Raw genomic sequence first — 22,547 nt, forward strand, 5'->3', positions numbered from 1 at the left:
CTCATCAAGGCTGTGAACAGGACTAACACTCTTGCATTATTTTTAATGCATGAAGTCCTTCCATAACATAGCATTATGTCTGCAGAGTTTGCCAATGTAAATGCAGTCCGATGTGCAAAATGATGGTCTTTCTGGAAGGGTGGAAGTTTTATTGGTGCAAAATATGTCTTCACTGCCACCAAAACAGTGCTTAATCTCTTGTCAGTAAATCTGTGTAGATTAAACACTCCCGGAATATACAAAACAAGGTAGCCTTGAGATAGCAGCTTCAGAGAAAAAAATGACAGTGCAGATGTTTCTGAACATGTGAGTCAGTCTGAGAGTTTTCTGTGACGGAAAGATGAAAATTTCTTTTACCAACACAAGTGCTTTGCCTTTGGTATGTTTTGACTGTTTGTGAACCTGGTCAGTCTGTGAACTGGAAGTAAGAAAGCTGTGGATTGCTGTGCCCTTTCCTAGAAGATCTCATTGAGCGAGCTGCTAGATGAGTTCAGCAGTCTCTTGTAACTTTGTGCTGAACGTGGAGTTTCAGCATGCGAAGTTGCCATCCTTTCCCTTTTGTTCACCGATGCGGTTTGCAGTATAATACCACAGGTAACTTTATCTGCACAGCCAAGGTAAGGAAAAAGAAGACGTAAAGAGTTCTTAAAACCTGTGTTGCTGATGGAGAAAGATCTAGAATTTCATGAGAGGCTGAGTGGTGTTGTAATAACCAAGTGGTAAGACCAGTTCAAGAGGCCACTTCTGCCAACCTGTGGCCATGCAGCCGTGTACAGGGTTACCAACTCAATCACTGATATAATGCAGATTGAAGGCTGTTCCTTGAAGTGGGACAGGAACTCTTTGAGCTCACTTCACCAGCAGGGCACACACATGGATTCTGGCAGTGAGGTCTTCACCAGTGGCCTATATGAGTGAAAGGTGTTAATGCTGATTTTTCTTGTCACACGTAGATAATTGAGGAACACTTCTCAAACACTTCAAACAGGAGTATTTTAACTAGTGTGCTTTAAGTGATGGTGCCTCGAAGAGTCCTAACAGTCTCCTCTTTCCCAGTAAGAATGGATAGGTTTTTCTAAGTCCTTTAAACATCGTAGCTTTGTTTTTAGTATTTTATTTTTTATTACATCTTTTGTTGTGGGTTTAGTTTCAAGTAAATTCCCGGTGTCAGAGAGTATCCTAAAGTCAAAGTACCACCTAATGTTGTTAGCAGAGTTGATGGAGCTACAGGCTTCCTTCCTGTTCAAACTGGCCAGAAGACCAGGCCAAGCTGTAGTTTGTGTTTCTGCAGCATAGAGCCAATGGCAACTCTGTGAAATACTTTTTCTACTCTCTGTCAATGAGCAGGGAGCTTCTTGCCAGCGCAAATGAGATCTCGAGACCTGTAACTTGACTCAACGTATAGTTGATACTGAAAATGTTGTTAATACGAAAAAAATACTTTAGTTAAAAAAAAAAAACAGCCCAGAAACAACATTATATTAGTATGAGATTTTGTTAATTATTATTTTTTTTCTGACCTGGAGTCTTCAGGGGGGAGTTCCAGAGCAGTGTAATATTTCAGCATTTCCCTCGTGCCTTTAAGCTTCTGCCTCTGCGATAAGGGCAAGTCATCACCTTGCACTGGCCTGTCAGTGAACATTGCAGGATGCCTACAGCAACTCCTCTGGCTGTCAGAATTCACTGACTCCAAAAGTGCTTTCCCATTGCTCATTTTATCATTGCTGTTCAGCATCTGTCTTCTGCAGTTTTGTTTTCTGCTGTAGCTAGCATTGGCTAAGATTTCAAATACAGGATCAGCCTAGCAGCAGTGCAGCTTCTGAACTTAGCAATTTGTTGTCACTCCTTCATTTCTGAATCTTTTGTGAGGATGGAACTGCATGTAATCAGAAGGAATAATGCTTTTTTTTAAAAAATTCACCTATGGGGAAAAAGAACTTTTGTCACAAAATTTAAGCCTGTAGATTTTCTTCATACCTTTATTCTTGCCAGCTCTTTTTAAAAAGTCCAGAAGTGTTTTTAAATTACCCCAGCCTGCAAACAACAGCTTAGTATTTTTGCAGGACAAACAGAAAATGGGAATGGGTGAAAAACCCATTCTTCTCAAATACAGATCTAAGTGTAGTGGTTAGAAATCCTTTACCTCTTATTCTTTGTATTTTTCATCTCATCTTTCTAAAGTCAGTCTGCTTTTGTTAATAGGCCTCTGATCTTTACTCAAGTGCAAGAAATATATTATTATGTCTAAGTTGTGAAGAGCTGTCCAGACTGGCAGCCTTACTTTTTTTCCTTACTTCGATATTTTCAGTGTTAAACCACAGTTGCAAAGAGAGCTAATTTCTTTGTCAGGGAATATATGGTGATGTAATATTTAGAGAGCACAGATAAATGCCCAATCTCAGATAAGTGATTAATAAAGGAAGTGGGAAATTCGTTTTTAGGATTAACAAGTTAATGTTTACCATTTTAATAATCAGTTGAACTATTAGCTTTTTTGCATGTCAGTTTCAGAAAGCAGCTCTTCTCTACTTTTGTGGCTTGATTATAGTGTAATCTTGGTTTGTTACTTTTTAAGTAATAATTTCTACTTACTTTTTCTGCACACAGTTTGCCAGAAGGAGATTGGAACAGTAATAAACCACAGGCAGAATCTTAGCTGCAAATAGTCTGAAATTATTTTTTTTTGGGGGGGGGGGGGGTGGGAAATGTTATTTTTTTGACATTAAGGGAGTATATTTTTTAGACTTATGTAAATCTTGTCGCTATTGCAGGAGTCTGTTTTCCTCCCAGGCGGCCTGACAAAAAGTAGAGGACCTTAAAAGGGTAGAAGCTTTTTTCTCACCCTTCACTGAGGCATCTTTTCTATTCTTTCTTAACTCCCAACTATTACTTTCCTCGTCTGCCTTTTTAAGAGCAGGATATTTTTAATTTTTTTCCTTTTGAGTATCTTGCTGTCTTGTTAGTCTGTATCTGGTGTAAAGATCTTTATAAGGAGATACTGTTGAATGTGAACAAAGGTGGCAGATAGTTTAATCTGTAAAAGGATCAGAGGCCTTCTTTTTAAAGGTTGTATCAGCAGGAAGCAGTGCCTATGAGAGGCCTTGAGTATGGGCGTTTCTGTTCTTCCCAACTGTCCCCATCCATTGATAATCTCTTCTTCCCAAATCCGATGTGGAATGAGGTGCAGGGAAAAAAAAATATGGTATTCTTTACATGACAGTAAGTACAGTAATGGCATCTTTCTTTCCTTAATGAAAACTTAGAGGAAAAAGTAGCATCTTCCTTTTCTTTGAAGAAAATTTGTAGTGGGAAGCTCTGGAGGGGAAAATAAATAAATAAATAAAGATTACTGTGTTTTTTCTTCTTCAGAAGGTAAGTATGGAAAAATAATTGTGAGCTAGAGGTACAGCTGTTTAGAGATGTATGTATCTTTTGCCTCCTTGAAGGATTACAGCAGGAAAAGTAAGACATTTTGTTGACACAGATATGAATATTTCTACTTGACTCTTCCTTGCTAGTGTCTGTTACCTTATCTTTGTGTAAGGTTTTTTTTGTTACTGTTTTTCTGTTGATGGTGGTTTCCCTCAGGTTGATGTGAATTTTCTTATTATTTTTGAAAATATACTCTGAAATTAACAAAAAGTAAGTGGAAACAAGAAGGCTCCTTCCAAATGGTGCGTCAAAGGCCTTGGTTTTCTCTTTAGGTATGTTACTTTGGGAACTAACAGAGAAGAAAATGAAAACATTTCCTAGGCTTCATGACCAGCCTCCTTTCTTCTTTTCTACTTTCCCTGGCAGCTGTTCTGTGAAAGAAATCTTCTCTTATCCTAGGACCTTCTGCCAGTGTAGTTTTCCAAGTGAAGGTAACAGCACTTAGGCTCAATCTGAGCTCTGTTAAGCTAAAACTGCTTCCACCTTGCTTAGGCTGATTCCTAGTATGAGCACCCTTGCTGTCCGAGGGCCCTGCTTCCCCCCCTAGAGAGGAGGAGAGATGGAAAAGTGGACTTCTGTGTCTGCATTCTTCTTTACAACACTGAGTTTAATAGCTGAAGAGTTTTTTCCTTAGCCCTTGCAGTTTCCCTCTTGAGGGTGTCATACCAACCTTGCTGAAACTTCTCCTCCCGCTCTCACTTTCTGTGCTGTCTTTTAACACTGTTGTTAAAAAGCAGCCAAACTTATCTTGTGCGGTTGGATTTGATGTTTTGCTTCCTCAGTGCTTATTCTCGTGATAAAGAAACAAAATCAGAGAAGACTCTTCTACAACACTACATTGCTAAAAGAGGGCTTTTTCTCCTTCTTCCAAGATTATTCTCAGGAAAACTTAAGAGTGTGATTTATAAATCTCTGTTGGCTCAGCCCCTTTCCTTGTGCTGGCACTGGCATTTGTCTGACTCAAAGCTAATGTAGCAGAAAATTAACCCTCTGTTTTCTTTTTTTCTGGTTTTGCTCCCTGAGCTGGCTCACGGCAGGACCAAATGCGTGCCAGCCTTGGCTCAGATCACAGAAGGGAGAGGGGGATATGCTTGCCTGGGAACGGGAGGAAAGACAGTGGCAGTATTGAATTTCTGTTCGAAGGAGTGCCTGAAGGCTCTAGCTATACTACCACTGAAACATCACCAGTAGATTGAAGATTAGTAAGCAGGTTGAGTCCCTAAGATGCAGAAAGTAATTTGCCAGATTCTGGCTTTTAGTCATTTTTTACCCAAATACTGGCTTTATAAGCGAGACATTTCTCATTAGCTGCATAAATTATTTGAGTTTTATAAAGTGGGAAAGAAGGAAAAGAAAATGGGACAGAAAATACTCAACCAGCTGCAGCAACGTGAGATAAAAAGTACGTGTGTATGTCATGCTTTATAGTCCTTGACCAGGAGAGAACAGTAATAAGGGTTGCCTTGAAATTAAACCTTAAAGTTCTTGAAGGAAACTGGGACAATTCTCAACGTGTGTCTTCAGATTGAATGATAAGGGATCAGAAGTTGTGTTGTTTGGGTTGCTGAGGGAAGTGAAGTTGGAGATGATGGGACTTTGCTGCTTAGTTACCTGGTTCCATGCCCACTGGTCCAGTTACTTCAGACCTTTTCTTCATGCTTGCATCTATTTCTGTGGGAAACAGGGTCTAGCATACTCCCTTCTCTACCTCAGTGTCTTGCAGGGCTCATACATTTTACTCTTCTTACTGTTAATAAGTAATAGATGTTATTAAATATTGTGAAAGGTGATAGTGTTTTGAAAATGTACTTCCAAGCAGTGGGTGGATTTTTTTCCTTGCTCTTTAGCCTATTTCTGCCTCCTCGCCTCTCAGCTGATCAAATTATTACGGAAAGGGAGTTAACAGTGAGACTGCACCACTCTGGAGGCTGCAGGACAAGGTGTCAGTATTCCTGCTATGTCAGACTTCCAAGCCTAGCAAGGTAATCAAGCATTTTCCTTTAGTAACTGTAGCTGTTTTCTCAGGAAAGTACGGGTAAAGTAAAGAAACAGTGTGCAAAACTGAAGATGTGCTCTGTTTTTAGACCATTGGACTTGCCTCTTAGTCATGTACAGTTATAATTACATTATATCTTTGCTGTTCTCAAAATGTGTTTTTGAATAAGCCACTTGCATGAGAATTTCCCCCGAATCCTTAAAATAACCAAGAATGTTTGTTCTCATTACAACTCTGCTTTTACTCTACTGTATCAAGAGGAAGCCATGACTGTAGCTTTAGCTAGTAAATCTTGAAGTTTTACAGGCATTTTCTCTCTCTCAAAAAACATAAAACCCTTACCTTTCAAAAAGAAATTTTCTCTGACTTAAGACTTTTCTGTTTGATACAGCTTTAGACTGTAACATAATTACTTTGCATGGTGTATTTTAGTAGATCTGTGAAACACTTCAACAAGCTGACATTGTTTCTCTTCTGGAGTGAAAAAGTGATATTGTCTGTAATGGAACGCTTTAATTGCCATCAACATTTCATTTTATTTTTCAAAGAAGCCTGAGGATTACAGGTGTTTGTAAGGGATAATTTTATTTTTATTTTTTTACTTCTTTCCAGCAGTTAGAGACAGTGATACTTTTAAGTATCCATGATCTGTTAGGGGATTATGACTGTGATTTTTAGTTATTTGCTTTACAATTAAACAAATCTAACATAAAAAAAATTATTTGGTTGTTCCAAACATGTTTGTACTTTTAACATCACGTATGTAGAACAGACATTTACCTTTTTTATTTAAGCATATGGCAAGTAGCAACATAGGTTTTATAACTGAGGGTAATTCTTCTCTGATGATCAGTTCTGAGGCTTGGAGGTGTCTCAGGTATGATCATGTTTAATTTTTCTGGCGATGTTTTTTTCCTTGCAGCCCAGCCCATTTACCTCTTTCCTGGGCCGAGAGAATGAAACCTAAGATGTTATAGACTGCTAAAGGAGGGGAGAGTGAGCTTTGAATCTTAAAGCCATGCAAGTTTCATAAGTTCTGATGTAGATAGTGATGTTAGCACAGGAGCCAGTGTAATTATCTTTCAAGAGCAGATGGAGTTTCCAAGAACTAGATCGGTGAGACGTGGGCACATTGGACTTTTGGTGTGGGGGACCTTTTATGTGTAAATAGTACTTTTTACCTTTCCCGTACTGACAGCGTTGTACCCCTTACACTCTATGAAAACTAGTAGGTTACAGTGCTCTCACTATTGACTGCTTGAGGGCTTACTCCTCCTTTCTGATCTTTCCTACACATCATACATGAAAATATGTACTTCAGTCATTCTATGCATGTTGTTTAACCTTTTTCATCTAGCCTATAGTGACAGCTTTTTTTCAGACAACATCTGTTGCTGCTAGTGTTTTGCTGATTGCAGCAAGTGGATATTCTGTTAGGATTTGAAAGTGAAATTTCTGTTTGTGGTTGCTGTTTAACAGATGACTTGAGTGGGGAAAGAAAGTATATAGAATAATTGAAGCATTGGTTTCTGAATATATTTATTCTGTGATATCTGAGTGTAACTTCTTTTTTTTTTTTGGTTTCTGGTAGGATGTGTGTGAAGAAGTGAGAGGAACCAGTATAGTACCAACTCCAGTGTTTGGGGTTTTTTTAATAATTTTCATGATACTTGGTATTCTTGGACTCAGTGCTTGAAGTCAGATCGTCACCTCAGAATCTGAATGTTCTTAAAGCAGATTATGTCCCTCAAGGCTAAAGAATAAAGTCTGCTGAAATAAATCAAGACTACAAATCTGAAGAGTGGTTGTTGTTTATTGGTTTGTTTATTTATGTTTATGAAAAGGTTGTTTTCTAGTTCTAGATCAGTCTTGTATCTAAAAACAGAAAGATGTTGAATGCTTTTCTTTCTTAAAGAGGTTAATTCCCTTCCGAGCCTTTCAGTCAAATACAATTGTCAGGTCAAGTAATGTTACTGCTGAATGTGAAACTGAAAGTCTGATGGGTTTACAGCTGCTCAGCATCCTAAGCTTTGAGTTATTTTACTGTCTTTCTTTTATGTTGTCAGACAGAGGCTGTTTGGAGCCTAACATATTTGCTTCATACCTCAGAATTTCCCAAAGCTTAAACTACAGTGGTTTGCCTGCTCCATTGAAGAGCGTAGCTGCTACCTGTTGTGAATGAAACAGAGGGAGAAAAAGGAATAAATCTGATGAGAATTTTTTCACTCCTTCTTACCTGAAGCTTTTCAGAAAAGCTGAGCTTATTTTTAGGTTTTTACAGCAATTGTTTATGATGATTTTTTTGTTTTTGGTTTTTTTTTTTTGTAACAGTTTAATAATTTTAAAACTGAAACTGTGAACACTTCAGGTCAGCTTCTTGCTGGTGATGACATTGGATTAACTATCATTCTTTGTAAAATGACACTTGTAAAGTAAAACCATCTAGCTGAGAATGTAGTATTTTGAAGGGTTTTCACGGCTGAGTGGCAAAATAACAGTCTGAGCAAAGGTGTTACCATTGCAGTTTTGGTCCCATGCTTGATACTACTTTTCGTGAATTACTATATATACCTTTACAATTCAGGTTAATTGATATGCTCTGTTTTTCCATGTTGGTGTAGAGCTGTTCTATGTTCGTAGAATATCTGGCATGTGGGCCAACTTGATCTTAGTCTCTTCATCTTAGGTTCTACTTTAGGGGACTTAGTTCAGATTTTAGAAAAACTAATGGAATGATGAATCACAAGATTGTTTAGGCTGGAGGGGACTTCTGGAGGTCATCTGGTCCAATCTCACTACTCAAGTAGGACCACACAGTTTCTTCTAACAGTGTTGGTATATTAAGATATTTGTTGAAGATTGTTTGTCTATAACTAACAACACGTTACGTAGTTGTTAGTGCTAGAGCTCAGTCATCCTCGTTCACAATCTAATGAATCTCTCCTGTTAACAAAGAGGATGGATTTCTAGCCAGTACTCATCCCTTACATATGTTCTTGTATTGGCACTTCTTAGGTCCCTCCTGTAGGCATTTAAATTTGCTATACTCTGCTTCAGCCTCCTTCATCAGTGCAGCGTATATCTGTGCCTTCCCCCACTACCCCTTAACCCAGTACTGTTAGTATCTGCTGTTGTAGTAAAATCAGTGGCCTCTCTGAATCAGAGAATCACAGGATCACCAAGGTTGGAAAAGCCCATGAGCAAGAGAACCAAAGGAGAGTTAAGCATAGAGGAAAAAGAGGAGTAAGGCCTCAAGACGTCTTTCAATAGGTGGCAGTAGCAACTTGTACAGGGTTGAATTGGCAGGGACAGAAAAACGGAAACAGGTATATGATAAACAGATAAAGAGATTTCACTAAGGATAATTTACTGGCTTTTAATAAATAGCATCGTGTTAAAAGATTTTTCTCAGAACTCAGACTGCCAAAGCTGTTGTGATATGAAACACTGAATTTGAGAATATTTATTGAAAGAACTCTGTAAAAATTTTTAGAAAGGAATCTCTGCAAGTGACAGCTGTTGTTTACTGAACTACCTGTTGTAGGATCTTCTGAGAAGCTGTATAAATGCAGGTGCATGTAATTATCATAGGAACAGTCTGTATCTGCAGAGACCTTCCTTCTCATTCCCATCTATATCTTCTGGCTTCCCAGAAGCCCAGATGGAAGATTAGATGCCATCCTAAACACAAAGTGCATTGCAAAAACAAATATATTTTGATCCTCTTTGCTTCCCTAGCAGCACAGCTTCTTTCATGCAATCTCACTCAATTCTCCAGCCCCCTCCACAGGACTGAAAGCTGTCCCTAACAACATTTTTGGGGTGGAGGTCTGATTGTTTCTGTTGTTAGTGGTGTTTTTTTCCATATTCTTAATTGTCCTGTGAGCAAAACCTTACAAGTCACCCAGAACATCTACTCAGGGAGCTGCAAGCCAAGCAGCTAGATAACCATAACTATATGGTAGGATCTAAACAAGAGAAAACACATTTTTAAGTAATGTGTGGGGTTTTTGGGGGGTGTTTTTTTTTTGTGAATGAGCAGGTAGTATGCGCGTTGGGTATGTGGGCAAATCAAAGTTCATGACTCTTCCCTGATTTATTACAAACAAGATCATGATCGATTTCTAGAAAGTGCCTCTGCCCAACAGTGACAAGAAAAAATGCAGTCTATTTTGGCAATTATTGATTCAGGAAAATTTTAATAACACTCAGTAATTATTTGTCAAAAAGGTGATAAAAGTCAGACTTGGCTGTTCAAATGCTTATGTTGAAAATACACCAATGTTATTGAAAAGGTCTATTGGAGTTTGTAGTTTTTAACTCAAGCGGTTGTGAAGCATGTGTGTGCAAATAAGATAGGAACTTACCTAATCGACTTGCATCATTCCCGACATTTTTTACTTCTTTTGTTCTATATAAAACCATGCATTTGCCTTCTAGTATTAATTTCAATTCTCTTAAAAAGGAAGAAAATAACATGCCAGAGGTGCTTCTTCTGAACGTGGCCAAAGCATAGGCATTGACTTGGGCTTGTTGTGATCTGCATGGGTGCTCTCATGACTCAAAGTTGCTTCTGTCTGGAAGCCTTCATATAATGGTCAGCTTAAGGAGGTTGCATGCCAATAACTTGTCCCGCAGAGCTGAAAGCACTTGCATCAGTAGAACGCAGGATTTGTGCCTTTTTGTGGCCTTGTAGATCTGTTTATCCAAGAGTTCCTTTGGACTGTAAAACCTAAGAAATTAGGAAGATCACTGAAGGAAAGGCTTGTCCTACTGATGCTAAAGGTAAAATCTTAACAAGGAGATAATGTGCAGCACTTACATAAACAGAATACTTAATATTCGATAAGCTGTTTTTTCTTAGTTGTCTCGTTTATTATGACAGAGAAATGTTCTTGCATGTGAAGGTGCTGCAGATTGATGTTATTGTCCTAGCTTTCACTTTATTTTCCTCTATCTCGACTGCTCAAAATTTTTTAAGGAGAAAAATGTAGTAGAACATTGCCAGTTTGCATGAAGGGCAGAAAACAAGTACTGGTGATTGTGTTCAAAGCAGTGAACAGGAAGTAAATGATAGAATACACTTGTTCTTCAACAAAAAACAGGGAACAATGATTTGTTGGTTATATTTTTTAAACTTCTGTCTTGAAAAACTTTACCTTCTATGAGAGTTCCCTATAGCTTTTGTACAGTATTGCCTGAAATATTGCCTGAGCAGCCTGATCTAGCGGTTGGCAACTCTGCCCATGGCAGGGGGGTGAAACTAGATGATCTTTGAGGTCCTTTTCAACCCAGGCCATTCTGTGATTCTATGAAATACAGGTGTAAGCCTCCTGCTATTTTTTTTTAATGCATTTGTGAGATGATATTCTTCTCTTCTGTTCTGCACTGTTTGGATAATGTACTTACTCAGGGAACACCAAAACATTTAAAGACCAAGGGTGTAGTTTCATGAGCATTTCTTTCCATGTCAACATTGGCATGAGCCACTCTGACCTTAGCTGCTTATTCCTGCCTTGCCCCTCAGTTGCACTACAGTAACTGTTCCAGGTGGCTCTGCAGCAAAGCAGATTGTGGAATTTACCATCAGAAAAATATTATTTTTAACCTGGATCAATTCCCTGACTGGTCTCACTGCTCAGCTGCACAAATAATTGTGCCAGCACAGCTGAGAGACGAGGACTGTGTAAGCTGGTGCTGCAGTGAAACAAAAGTGCTTGTGAAACAAGAGCTTATGGCTTAGTTTGTGTATTGTACGTGTTTTGCTGTTATCACTGGACTAAATTGTCAAAACACACCTCATACAGATGCAGCTTTTATCAGTACAGCGTATTGTGATTGCTCTTACACTTTGGTGTCATCAAAACATATATACACCACTTAACATACAAGTGTATGTTAATTCTGTAGAATATGCTTTACATAAACAGTTTTGAACCACTATATATTTTCAGAAGGTGAAGGAACTATCAAGCCAAGGCAGTGCTTACTTATGCTGCCTACTTGGAATACATGTAATGTTGAGTTCATGGTTTTTGTCTTAAACTGTATTGTTACTCCTCAAGATGACAAAATGAGGTTCTTACAAGAGATGTGCCAGATCCTAAGTAGAAACTATAAAAAGCTAAAACTTCCGAAGAAGAGATTTAAGGTGCAGAAAATACGTTTGAATTTTCTTAAGAATTATGTTTATGTCACTGTATTTGCAAAGGTGATTATATATTTTTTGGCTTCTTCCAACCACGTGTGACTACTAATGTAAAATTGACTTTTCATTCTGTAAATGGAGTATTTTATGATTTATTCTCTTAAATAGCTCATATGGCTATAAAACACAATTTTATTGATCCTAGTTGCTAATTAATGCTTGGCATGCCTTATGCCAAATTTTACTTCCAACTGTCAGCCTGGAATAGATTTTATACGACTTAAATGACAATGAGAAATCTTGCATTTAAAACCAGAATATTTCTCTAAGTAGTTCTATAAAGTGTTGATAATAATCACGTAATGTTGAAGTTGAACAGTTACAGATCAACTGAGAAATTTAAATTGATATTACAGTAGAAATCTGTGCATATTCCTTTAAGAGTTTATTATCCCTATGGCAGCAACTAGAAGGAGCTTTTTCTAATTATGTAAAGTTTAAGGTTTCGTTAAAAAGGAAAAAAAAAAAAACCTAGGAAAAAAAGCAGCTCCTAACCTTCTATATTTTGTGGCTTGGAGAGGAAATATGAATCTGTTCTTTGTAGACAGTGTTTTTGCTGATTCTTTGTAGCTTTCCTAAGCACAGAAGCAAAATTCTAATATGTGGGTAAAGTTACTGATCTGCACAAGAGTAAATTTGCAAAAATCACTGATATTTGAGAAAGTTAACGCAATATTTTAGAAGACAACTCAAGCAGAAATTTCTTCTAAAGATGGAAAAAGGCATGAGGGTGATCAGCTACTTTCACTGGAACAGTAATTTCCCGTGGAATCTGTAACAGTGTTTCTAGCTTCCAGTATTTGTAGGAGAGTCATCTTTCTTGGAATTCTAAGAGTTAATGGGAAGAACTTGCTGTTGTTTTTTTTCTGGTATAAATTAAGAAACAAGGCATGCTTCTCAAAAGATGAGTCAATTATTGCTACAGAGTTGGTCTCAAGTAATTATTAATTTAATGAATGATTAAATTAGTCTTCACTAGGAACCAGTACACTGTGGATGTAATAAATTTAAACAGATTGTTTTGCATATTAATCTCAGTATTAATCCTGACCTTGAACGGGGGGTCTAAGAGGGGTTGAGCCTGGCTCCACCCCTTCTGGTCACACAGGTGAAATTGCCTTCACCTGTACTCCCAGGTTGACCTGGTCTTTCCTTCAGGTGCTCAATCAGAGGTTCAGGCCGTGACTCAGCAGTTGCAATACATGTGGGTCTGTAGATTGCCCCTCAGGTTGATGTCACGTGATTGAAGCAATCAATCCTGTTCTGATGGTAAATCGGGAGTGAGTTCGCTCTGGTTGAAACAGTGAAGCAAGTGAAAATATTTCAGATCTTTTTAATATTGTGAAATGGCATGTTTAGGTTCATTAATTTCATTTGTTATAACTCGTGTCACATTATGATATATTCATTCTTCTGTGGAAGACTTGCTTTGCATTTTGTTTTTTATTTGAATGCTGCCTGTAGCTGGTTGCTAAACCTCTGTTTTAGAGAATAAAATTAGTTGTGTTTTAAAAGCTGTATAGCTCTCACTGACGTAAATGGGTGCAATGTGGTCAAAATTCCAGCTGCACTGCCTTGGAAATTTCTCCAGATGTGATTTTGTTACTTATTGTTAACTCAGCTAAAGTGCTGGAGTTTCTGCCTCCCGCTATTTATGAAATCTTATTTCAAGCTGATTTATAAAAACAAACAATAGAAACTCCAGTGCTCTTGCGTCTATCCCATGTGGCTCCCAGTGGAATGGTTAAGATGTCTTGGCCAGTGTCATTAATAGCATTACATAATAATGAGAGCTCTAATCATCTCCAAACTGAGCAAGATTCCAGGGATGCCTGGAGTTTGACGCTGTTAGATTCCTTCTAGGACCCAATCATTAGAATGTTACATTTTATAAAGTGTGTAATACATCCTGACAGTATTGGAGTGAGGAGGATGTGACGTTTCCATTGATTCCTTACATAGATAGATCACTGTCTACCGTACCCGTACAGCTATGGTCAGCTGCAAACCATCAAAGCCCAAAGATCTGCTCTTCCAATTTTATTTCATAGGCTATTGTTTTTTCTTTTGCTCTGGGGGTTTCTCATGCACCGACCAAAAATGATTGCTTATCTGCCTGTTTCAAGACTAACCAGTCAGCTTTCTGTGGTTTCTAGTATAAGAAGAACCCACAGCATTTTAAAATTTAATTGTTGGGGATTTTTTTTCCACATAAGGAATAATATACCTCAATATACCACCTCATTTAAAATAACCGAATATTCATTTGCTACATGGTGGTAACTTTTATTTCATGGAAAAAGTATAGCAGTTTCCATTCCTTATTGGAGAGAAGCTGCCTTTCAAGGCAGCTGAAAGGAGGTTCAAAAATTGTCTGAAACTGTTTTGTCTTTCCTTAGTATCATAATAACTGGTGCCAGTAAGAACTTCTGGTAGTTCTTCTGGTATCTAAGTGCTCTTTCACTTAAAAGGCTCACTGTTCAACCAGTAAATTTTAACCAGTAAGTGGCTATTCTGTGTTTATTCATGAAGGCAGGGTAAGACTCCCCAGTGTAAAAAAGACAGGGATCTCTTGGAAAGAGTCCAGTGGAGGGCCACAAAGATGGTGAAGGGCGTGGAGGATCTCCCCTATGAAGAAAGGCTAAGTGAACTGGGTCTCTTTAGCTTTGAGAAAAGACGACTGAGGGGGGATCTGATCCAGGTTTATAAATATCTGAGGTGTGGGGGACGAAGTGGTGAGGCCAGACTCTTTTCAGCAGTGTGTGGAGACAGGACAAGGGGAAACGGACAGAAACTGCAGTACAGGAGGTTCCGCACAAATGTACTCATGAACTTCTTTACAGTGAGGGTGACAGAGCACTGGCACAGCTGCACGGGGGGTGGAGTCTTCTCTGGGGATATTCAAGACCCACCTGGACGCCCCTATGCGACCTGGTGTAGGGAACCTGCTTTGGCAGGGAGGTTGGACTCGATGATCCCTTGAGGTCCCTTCAAACCCCTATGATTCTATGATAAGACCAGTCAGCTGCTATGATCAGGGTAGCTGTGGCTCACACACTTGAAGGGCTTGGTAGTTACTGTGTCAGTTTTGTTTAAACTTACAGTCTAAACTGGCATCTAAAACTTTTCTACTCTGAAAAACATTGTCAGCAGTGGCTTTGATTTTTGGCATTAAGAAGTTTAGCGTTTTCAAATTTGAATTTCAAATATTTAAATGAGTTCTCCAATGTCTACAAGTGGGCATTTGTCTGGTCTAGGAAGAAATAGCTCTTATTCAAATGGAAGTAAATTCTAGTGAAACATGCCATCTAACCAACAGAGGCATCTAAAGGTCTCTGGGAAATAAAAAAAACTAGTTGGGGTTCACAGAGGTTACTTATTAAGATTCAATATGGAATCCAGCAGTGGTACATAAATACTTGGTATGGAGGTTTGGACCGAAAACAGGTAGAGCATTACAGAACACATCCAGGCTCGTAACTTTCCTGCTTTTTTCGTATCATATTCAGCTCCTCAACTTTTGTTTTCTCTCTTTTTTTCTATTTCAAGTTAAGTAGATAGCTGTCAAATTGAAAGCTTTTCTCCAGGTTCTGTAGGTTTTCTGTGTGTTCCCAGAATCATCAGAATGTGTTCAAATGTTGAAGTATTGCACATGTAAAATTAGAGAACAGTATTTCTATACTAATGATTATTGTTTTGTAAATAATTGCTTTTATTTAGAATTCAGTTCCTGATGCAAAAGTACTGTAAAAGCCTCCAGTTAACCTGATGGAAAGGCACATTTCAAACAGCAGCTGTGATTCTAATCAGTCTTCGGAGAACTTCCCAATGTGTCAGTGTTCTCAGAGCATGGGCAAAAAGGGCTTTGCAGATTGTACGTAAGAAGAGCAGAGCCTGCATGTTGTAGGATGTGATTATCCCCTCTATTTAATGTGAGATACATCTGAAAGACTGTCTTGAACTTGCAGTTGCCAGAGATGTCAACAAATCAGAACAAATTGTGTTGGGGGCTGTGAAGATGCTTAGTGAGATACAAGGAGAGGCTGAGGGGATGCAGTTTCTTAAAAGTGGGGAAGAAAGTTTTCAAGGTGGACTTATGTAGAGTCTTAAGGTAACTTAATGGGAATCACAGGTGAGATTAGAGGTAATACCCTTCTCAGAGGTGGTAAGCATAAGTACGGGAGCAGCAAGGGAAACCCCCATTACATACAAGGAGTAAGCTCTTCTCTGTAAGAGCGATTAGATACTAAGAGGAGGTTTCCCAGAAAGGTAATGAAATCTCCATCTTTGGGAATGTTCAAATTTGGTTGGCCACGGTCCTGTGCATCTGATTTAAACTTTGGAATAACCTTGATTTGGCTGGATGTTCATAAGTTCATAAGTTCATAAGTTCATAAGGTTGGAAAGGACCTATAAGATCATCTAGTCCAACCATCCTCCTATCACTATCTCTACCCAACTACTAAATTAAGTCCTTTAGCACCTCATCTAAACGCTTCTTGAACAGCGCTAGGGATGGTGCCTCAACCACCTCCCTAGGCAGGCCATTCCAGTGCCTGACCACTCTTTCAGAAAAGAAATGCTTCCTGAGGTCTAATCTAAATCTTCCCTGGCGCAACTTGTGGCCATTCCCTCTCGTCCTGTTCAGATTAGTTGACCTCCAAATATTCCTTCCATCATCCTTTTTTCTTTTAGAAAATATTCCAGATCAATACTATATTATCAAGGATACTATTGGAGATTGCAACTATATAAGATTTCTTTGTCTCAAGTAATGTGCTTGATACTTCAAGTCAGGAGCCCCCTGGGGTGTCCTTTCACATGTTTCTTAGAAATGTGCAGGTCAAGTACTGGTTTAGTCAATCTTCACTGTTATGCATCTGTTCTAGCTGCAGAATTGGTTTAACATGCAATTCCCAAAGGAGATAATATTCACATTGCAGTTGTAGCAGCCAGAATTGGTTCAATGTTAGTGTATTATATGTCTCGCAACTCACTATTTAGATTTGCCTTTTGGTTTATTCAGGCTTACAGGGTCTCATTCAGGCTTACAGAGTCTTGGAAAACAGGTGTGATTTGTCAGTCTCTTTCATTGTTCTGCTCTGTTTAGCAGTGACACCTTTGATTTCTGAATAATATTTCAGGATTTTTGTTTGCTTGGCTCTTCCAGCGTGCCTTACTAAAGTAAAGGCAAATGTACCCAAGACATTTTGGGGTTACACAGCAGTTCAGTGCTGCTCAAGCATAAAGGATAATTCAGGAAAAGAAGAGTACCGTTTCCAAATGTATTAATATTACGTGCTGGCCTCTTCTCTGAGCCAACTTATAATGTGGCCTGAGCAAGAGAGATGGTGGAACCACAGTGTCAGAGCAGAATGGACAGAAAGAGTTGTTCTCTTGATGAAGCTTTCAGTCTTCTCGGCTTTCCTATGCAGTTTCACTGCTTTAGTAAAGGAGTGTGCGAAGCTAGGTATTACTGCCAGGTAACTAAATAATTATATAATAACTGCAGATACTCCGTATCATAGGAGATCACAAGTCTTTTCATGGGGGAAGTCAATTTACAATCTCATCTTCACAGTGAATTGTGTTAGTGAACTTGAGTATTCCTCATAAGTGGTCTGCAAGCTGAAGCTAGAAAGAACAAAATCATCCCAAGATGGTTGTTCTTTCCTGGTTAAGGTATCTTGTTCTCTGGATTTGTGGTTCTGAAGGAGTTGCCTGACAAACCTAATAATGTCCATGTCAGGGCTTCATTGTTTGCATCTACAACCCTGAGTGTCCATTGTGCTTGGCTTAGAAAGGTTTGTGAGTATTTGGGACATATATTGTTCAGAGAATTTTCTGTGCTTCTTCCTGTGCAACACCATAGGCTAGATGTGTTCATTGTAAAATTACTTTCAAAAGCTGAGAATTGGAAAAGGGAGTTTGACAAGCCAGCTTTCATTTGTACCAGTAGCTAGAATATTTCATATTGATGTTTTGGTGGTGAGGGAGGCCTTAGTAATAGTTTCTTTTTGTGAAACTTGAGATAGTGATTTGCATTAGTACTGTGTGATAAATGGCATTATTCGGTTAACAAAGAGCAAGAAAGCTATGGATCTTTAGGAATTAATGTTACCTTTGGAGTCTTTAAACTGAGTAAGCACAGTTCTGATTCTAGCCACAATTTCTTTACTTGTATACATTCTTAGCATACATTGTCTTTTTTTTTAATGCTGAATATAAAGAGTAGGCCTTCTTCCTTGACACATTATTATCAGTATCATTATTATACTGGGCACGTGATTTACATTACTATGTGATGATACACACTGATTAATTTTAGATAATTTTAATTAGTCTGATTGAAAAAGATTTGTTCTTGAAATGTGAGTGCGTAAAACAAACATCTTGCATTTTGCCTGCACAGTGGGGACTTGAGAGTGCTTCCTGAAAGGAGAATGTGGAAAGGAGAGCGAATACTTTGGGGTTACTATAAACTTTTTGGATTCTTTGTGGCTTTTTGTGACACATGCATTTGCTACTTGGTGAATGCCAGAGAAGGTGTAATTTGATCACTGAGCCACGATTGGTAAATACAAGTTTTGTGGGGACAGCTTGTTCTGTCCATAGGGGAAAAGCACACTGCCAAAGTCTAAAAGCTTTTTCTTTTATTTGGTTACATATTCTTTTCCTCTGGGCTAACGAATTGTAAATCCGTGTTATTTGTGACACTGAGAGCATTTGTACTTTCTGTAATGGCCCAAGAGTTTGGTCAGTAAGTTATCACACTGTACTTGTGTTGAAGTCTGGCTGAATAGTTACTTTGGAAAAATGAGCTTTGATTTTGCAAATTTTGTGTACCATGTGGTCATCAGTGAAATGTTAGGATTTGATGCAGTACCGTAGGCCACTGCTGTTTGATTACTCTTGGTCTGGTATCTGTGAAATAGAAATGCCTGGGTTCTGTCATTTGGAAGCAGTTTTGGACCTGTGAATGAGAATAAAGTACTTTCTAGATGCACACTTGAAAGGCCATTCCGAAAGCTTTTTTCTTTTGCATCAAATAATACTCTTTATTTTTTCCCTGTAGGGGGGAGCATCAGGGAACAGGGCAAGCATTGGTATCCCGTGAAACAGTTTTTTCATCTTTGCCTTATGGTTCTGAGAACTGTTTTATCTGGCACCGTTTCTGCCAGCCCCAATTACTCCTGTTGGCATAACCACTTGACTGGCAAAGTGATGAACGAGGTTGGGAAACTGATCTACATTAAAATAAACCTAGCCCCGCAAAAATGAGATTACCAACTGAGAAGGCTAAAACTATTTTGAATAAGAAATTTAAGGTCTTTATGCAGGTGCTTGTATGAGGGACAAGATGGAGTTACCTTATCTAGGATAGAAGGGGGATCTAATGCTTGAGAGGAAATGAGCCTTAGGCTGCCCTACACTGCGGTAGTCCTAACTGTGACATTATGTCTTGTATAAATGTACTTAAGTAACGCATAAATTATTTTAATGTAGTTCATTAACCTCTATTAATGAAACTTAGTTGAAGTAGAGGGAACGATAGTTTTACAGGGTGCTCTTAATTGACTGGTTAATTACTGGTACTAAGTTACAAATAAAAGCCAAGCAGTTTAAACTTCCTTTACATCTGCGCTGAGGTGCGAGTGGAAGGATTTGGGTTTTGGTAATGAATACTCAAATTCTAGATGGGAATCTGGTGTCTTGAAAAGCAGCACTTATGTACTCAGGAAAAATACAGTGATGGCAGTTGTGAAGAATTGAAACAGCTAATTTATTAGCTCTTCTAATGTAGCCCAAACACATAGGTATGGGTTGCTATGTAACCTGAAGCAGCTGAATAGGTGTCTTTCTATGTACACTGTACACAATAGAAAGTGCCATCACTGTGTGACCACAACGGATTTGAGAGTGATTGTTACAAATTTTTTGCAGAATGTCAGTGTTGTCCTCTGCCTTCGTAGGATGTGGGGAATTGGAGATGGCTCTGTGACGTGGGAAAGTGGTTGCTTCAGAAGTTAGATATGCTGCTATGATTTCATATGTGATCGGTGGAGAAACGGTGTTGAGAGGACTGTTTGCAAAACATCGTAGTTGCAAAGTATAGTGTTTTGCCTAGTTAGATATAAATTGTTAAATGTGCTGAGTATGGTAATAAGAGAAAATCTCTGTGGGTGTGTTCAAATGTGTTAGAATCGGTGCATTTCTCTTCTGCTCTCTCTGAGGAGTTACTCCATGATGCTGGACACACATTTAGTGGTGTGCTTGTGTAACTACAAGTCATGTAGCTTCATTGAAATGTTCATTTTCTTTTTCCCCCTTACGGGTTGTTTTGTTTTGTTTTGTTTGTTTGTTTTTGCAAACATAATGCTACCTAGACAGCGTCGAAAGTAATGCCTCCTGTTTATTTCCATGGAAACTACAGCAACTTCTAAGAGCACAAAAACACTGTTTATCAGAGAAAATTCTCAGCTACAAGGTAGTTTTTAAACATGGTCACCGCTATTAGTATATTTTCACTAGCGATGAGCAGGGGTCTGCGTGCTCCATTCATAACAATCTCATGGCTGTCATTTGCATCGCTGGTGCCACTGCTGAAACCTACAATTCACCACCTCACTGTGCTCACATCCACTGTCTGGTCTCCAGAAATATACATCAAGTGTTGGTAAATGTAAGTGGGTGCATTATTATTATTATTTTTCCTTGTGGAAGAACTCAGTGACACCCCATAGCTTCATCCACGTTTCCGTGTCAGACACCTCTCTGTCGGACTGCCCCTCTGCTGCCATGAATCACGTGGCAACAATGTAATGCTATATTGGTGGGAAGGTTCAACCTCTGCTGCCATTCCATCAGTGTTCCTTCTGATATTGTGGGCCGACATATCAAAATAGATGGCAGTACTTTTGGAGCTGCCCTTGTGTTTTATGCAGGTGTCTGTTTAAAGTCTTTGCTCAGTTGAGTTGTACTGAGTTAAGCAGCCATGATTATGGACAGTTCTGCAGTAGATGTATCAGCTGCTCAATACAGCACAGCAATTTAAGATAGGCAGGTAAGTATTGTTCGGTCATAATTTGACAGCCAAACTCTAAAAATAACATCTGTTTTAAGTAAATCTACGTTAATTTCAGATATTCTATTATTCTTCATTTATAAATAATACAACAGCTAGATTTCATTTCCTTTCAATATATAAATGCTTTTTTGAAGCCTTTTACTTAGGTATTTTGTCAGTCTGATCTTTGTTGGCACATAAAATAGCTAGTGTTACCTTTGCTGCAGGAGGAACAACCATTAAAGCAATAAAATAAATGAAGGATGTGGAGATCTGGCTCCTGTGTTCTGGGATCATTACAGAGAAAAAATTCCTCTTAAGTCATAGAACAGAGGTGGTTGTTCCCTCCAGATAAGTTTTCCAGAGCTAGAATTTTGCTTTCTACAGCTTCTGCTTATGGCAAGAATTAGCCTTAAATCCTTTATGTCCCCTTTTACCTTTATAGCTATCCTTCTGTTTGCCCTCAATAAGGCGATTGAACTGTCAGCATACTTCAGCTTCTCTCTTTAGACAACAAATTCTCATATTCATTCTTTTTTACTGTCATATAAACATTTGGAGTCAAAAAATAAAAATGCACGCTGTAATAAGACGTGGAAGTGGTGTTTAAATCCAAGCCTGTATTTTGTAGGTCAATGAGAATACATTTTATATACTCTGTTGACTTTGTAGCTCCTTGAGATAACAAGTTTTTCCGAATCAGGATCTTCCTTCCTGAACTTGTCAGTTGCGGGCCACATTGTAGTCACTGGTGTGTGCTGAAGTGAGTCACGGTCTAGACTGGACTGGATAAAAAGTTTAAAAGTGAAAAGGGGAAACTAACTTGACCTGTCTTGGCGTCTTCTCCAAGCTTATCAGGAAAACAATACAATCTCAGAAAAATTCATCAAGTCTGGAAATAGGCTGCACGTGATGTGTACCTAAGAGAGGCAAATGGTTTATGATTTTTTTTCTGTGAGTTCAGGTTTTCAGTAGAGGCAGTAATAAGCTTCATCTAATTTAAAATACATGTATTTGGGGTGAGCTTTGTTTCAGAAAATCTTGTTAGTGCAGTGTACGCAATGGCAACACCTTAGGCATTGATATGTAAACAAGTCCTTAATTTCTGTCCTTAAAAAATATATTTCTTAAGAGATTGTAATTAAAAAAAAAAAGATTATGAAGAAGGATGCAGCATTTAGTGTCAATAAGAGCAGCTGACATATCCTGTTACTGCTAGAATTTTTGTGAATGTTTTTCTAATGTAATTGCAGGCAAATGTCTACCTGTACAGACTGAAACCACTGCTGACAAAACCACTACTGTCCTTCAAATTCACTCTACAACCATTGACTTAAAAAAGAGACTGTAGCCTATAGGGCATCGGTGGTAGTTCTACTATGCCACTTCTTTTTCTCCCTAATTAATATTAGCATATAACTGAACAGAGTAGCTGTTTTGAAAACTTGGAATGGGATTTTGAAATTTTGTTTTCCTAAGACTTGTTTGTCTCTGTGTGGGTAAATATTGAGTCATGCTTTGATTCTGAAAGGTTGCACCTAAAATGCAACATTTTGATCAGGTTTCGTGATACCTGATTTGCTTCACTTCTGGGAGTACTCGCTTCAGTGTTAAGTGTGAAACGTGCAAACACCTTCAGATAGCAAACAGGTCATAAGCCAAACCACTGTAAGGTGGAAGCTGTGAGATGTGTGATGGTGTTTCTGGCTTTGGTCTTGAATTGCAGTGGTTAGATATTTGCATGAGTACTGAGATGTTCCAGAGCTTCCTGCTGTGAACCAAATGATCCAAAACACATAGCAGAAATTGAATTACCTCGCAAGCATTGATAATACAGGACAACT

At 38.5% G+C, this 22,547-nt stretch overlaps 1 protein-coding gene across 4 annotated transcripts in view; it reads left to right on the forward strand.

Annotated features, from left to right (window-relative positions):
* The window catches only part of TAB2 (TGF-beta activated kinase 1 (MAP3K7) binding protein 2), a 61,860-nt gene that overhangs the window by 8,418 nt on the left and 30,895 nt on the right, over positions 1-22,547 (forward strand). Inside the window, exon 1 of one of the 4 annotated variants that reach the window (XM_065731835.1) lies at positions 6,390-6,591. The exons of the other annotated variants lie outside the window; for them this stretch is intronic. The gene's annotated coding sequence lies outside the window, so the exon portion shown is untranslated. Of the gene's footprint in view, positions 1-6,389; positions 6,592-22,547 lie in introns of those variants that run through there. 4 annotated transcript variants of the gene reach the window in all.

The sequence above is a fragment of the Cyrtonyx montezumae genome, unplaced genomic scaffold (genome assembly GCF_038088225.1).
Source record: "Cyrtonyx montezumae isolate F1298 unplaced genomic scaffold, pur_monq_1.0 scaffold_0, whole genome shotgun sequence".
Lineage (NCBI taxonomy): Eukaryota > Metazoa > Chordata > Aves > Galliformes > Odontophoridae > Cyrtonyx > Cyrtonyx montezumae.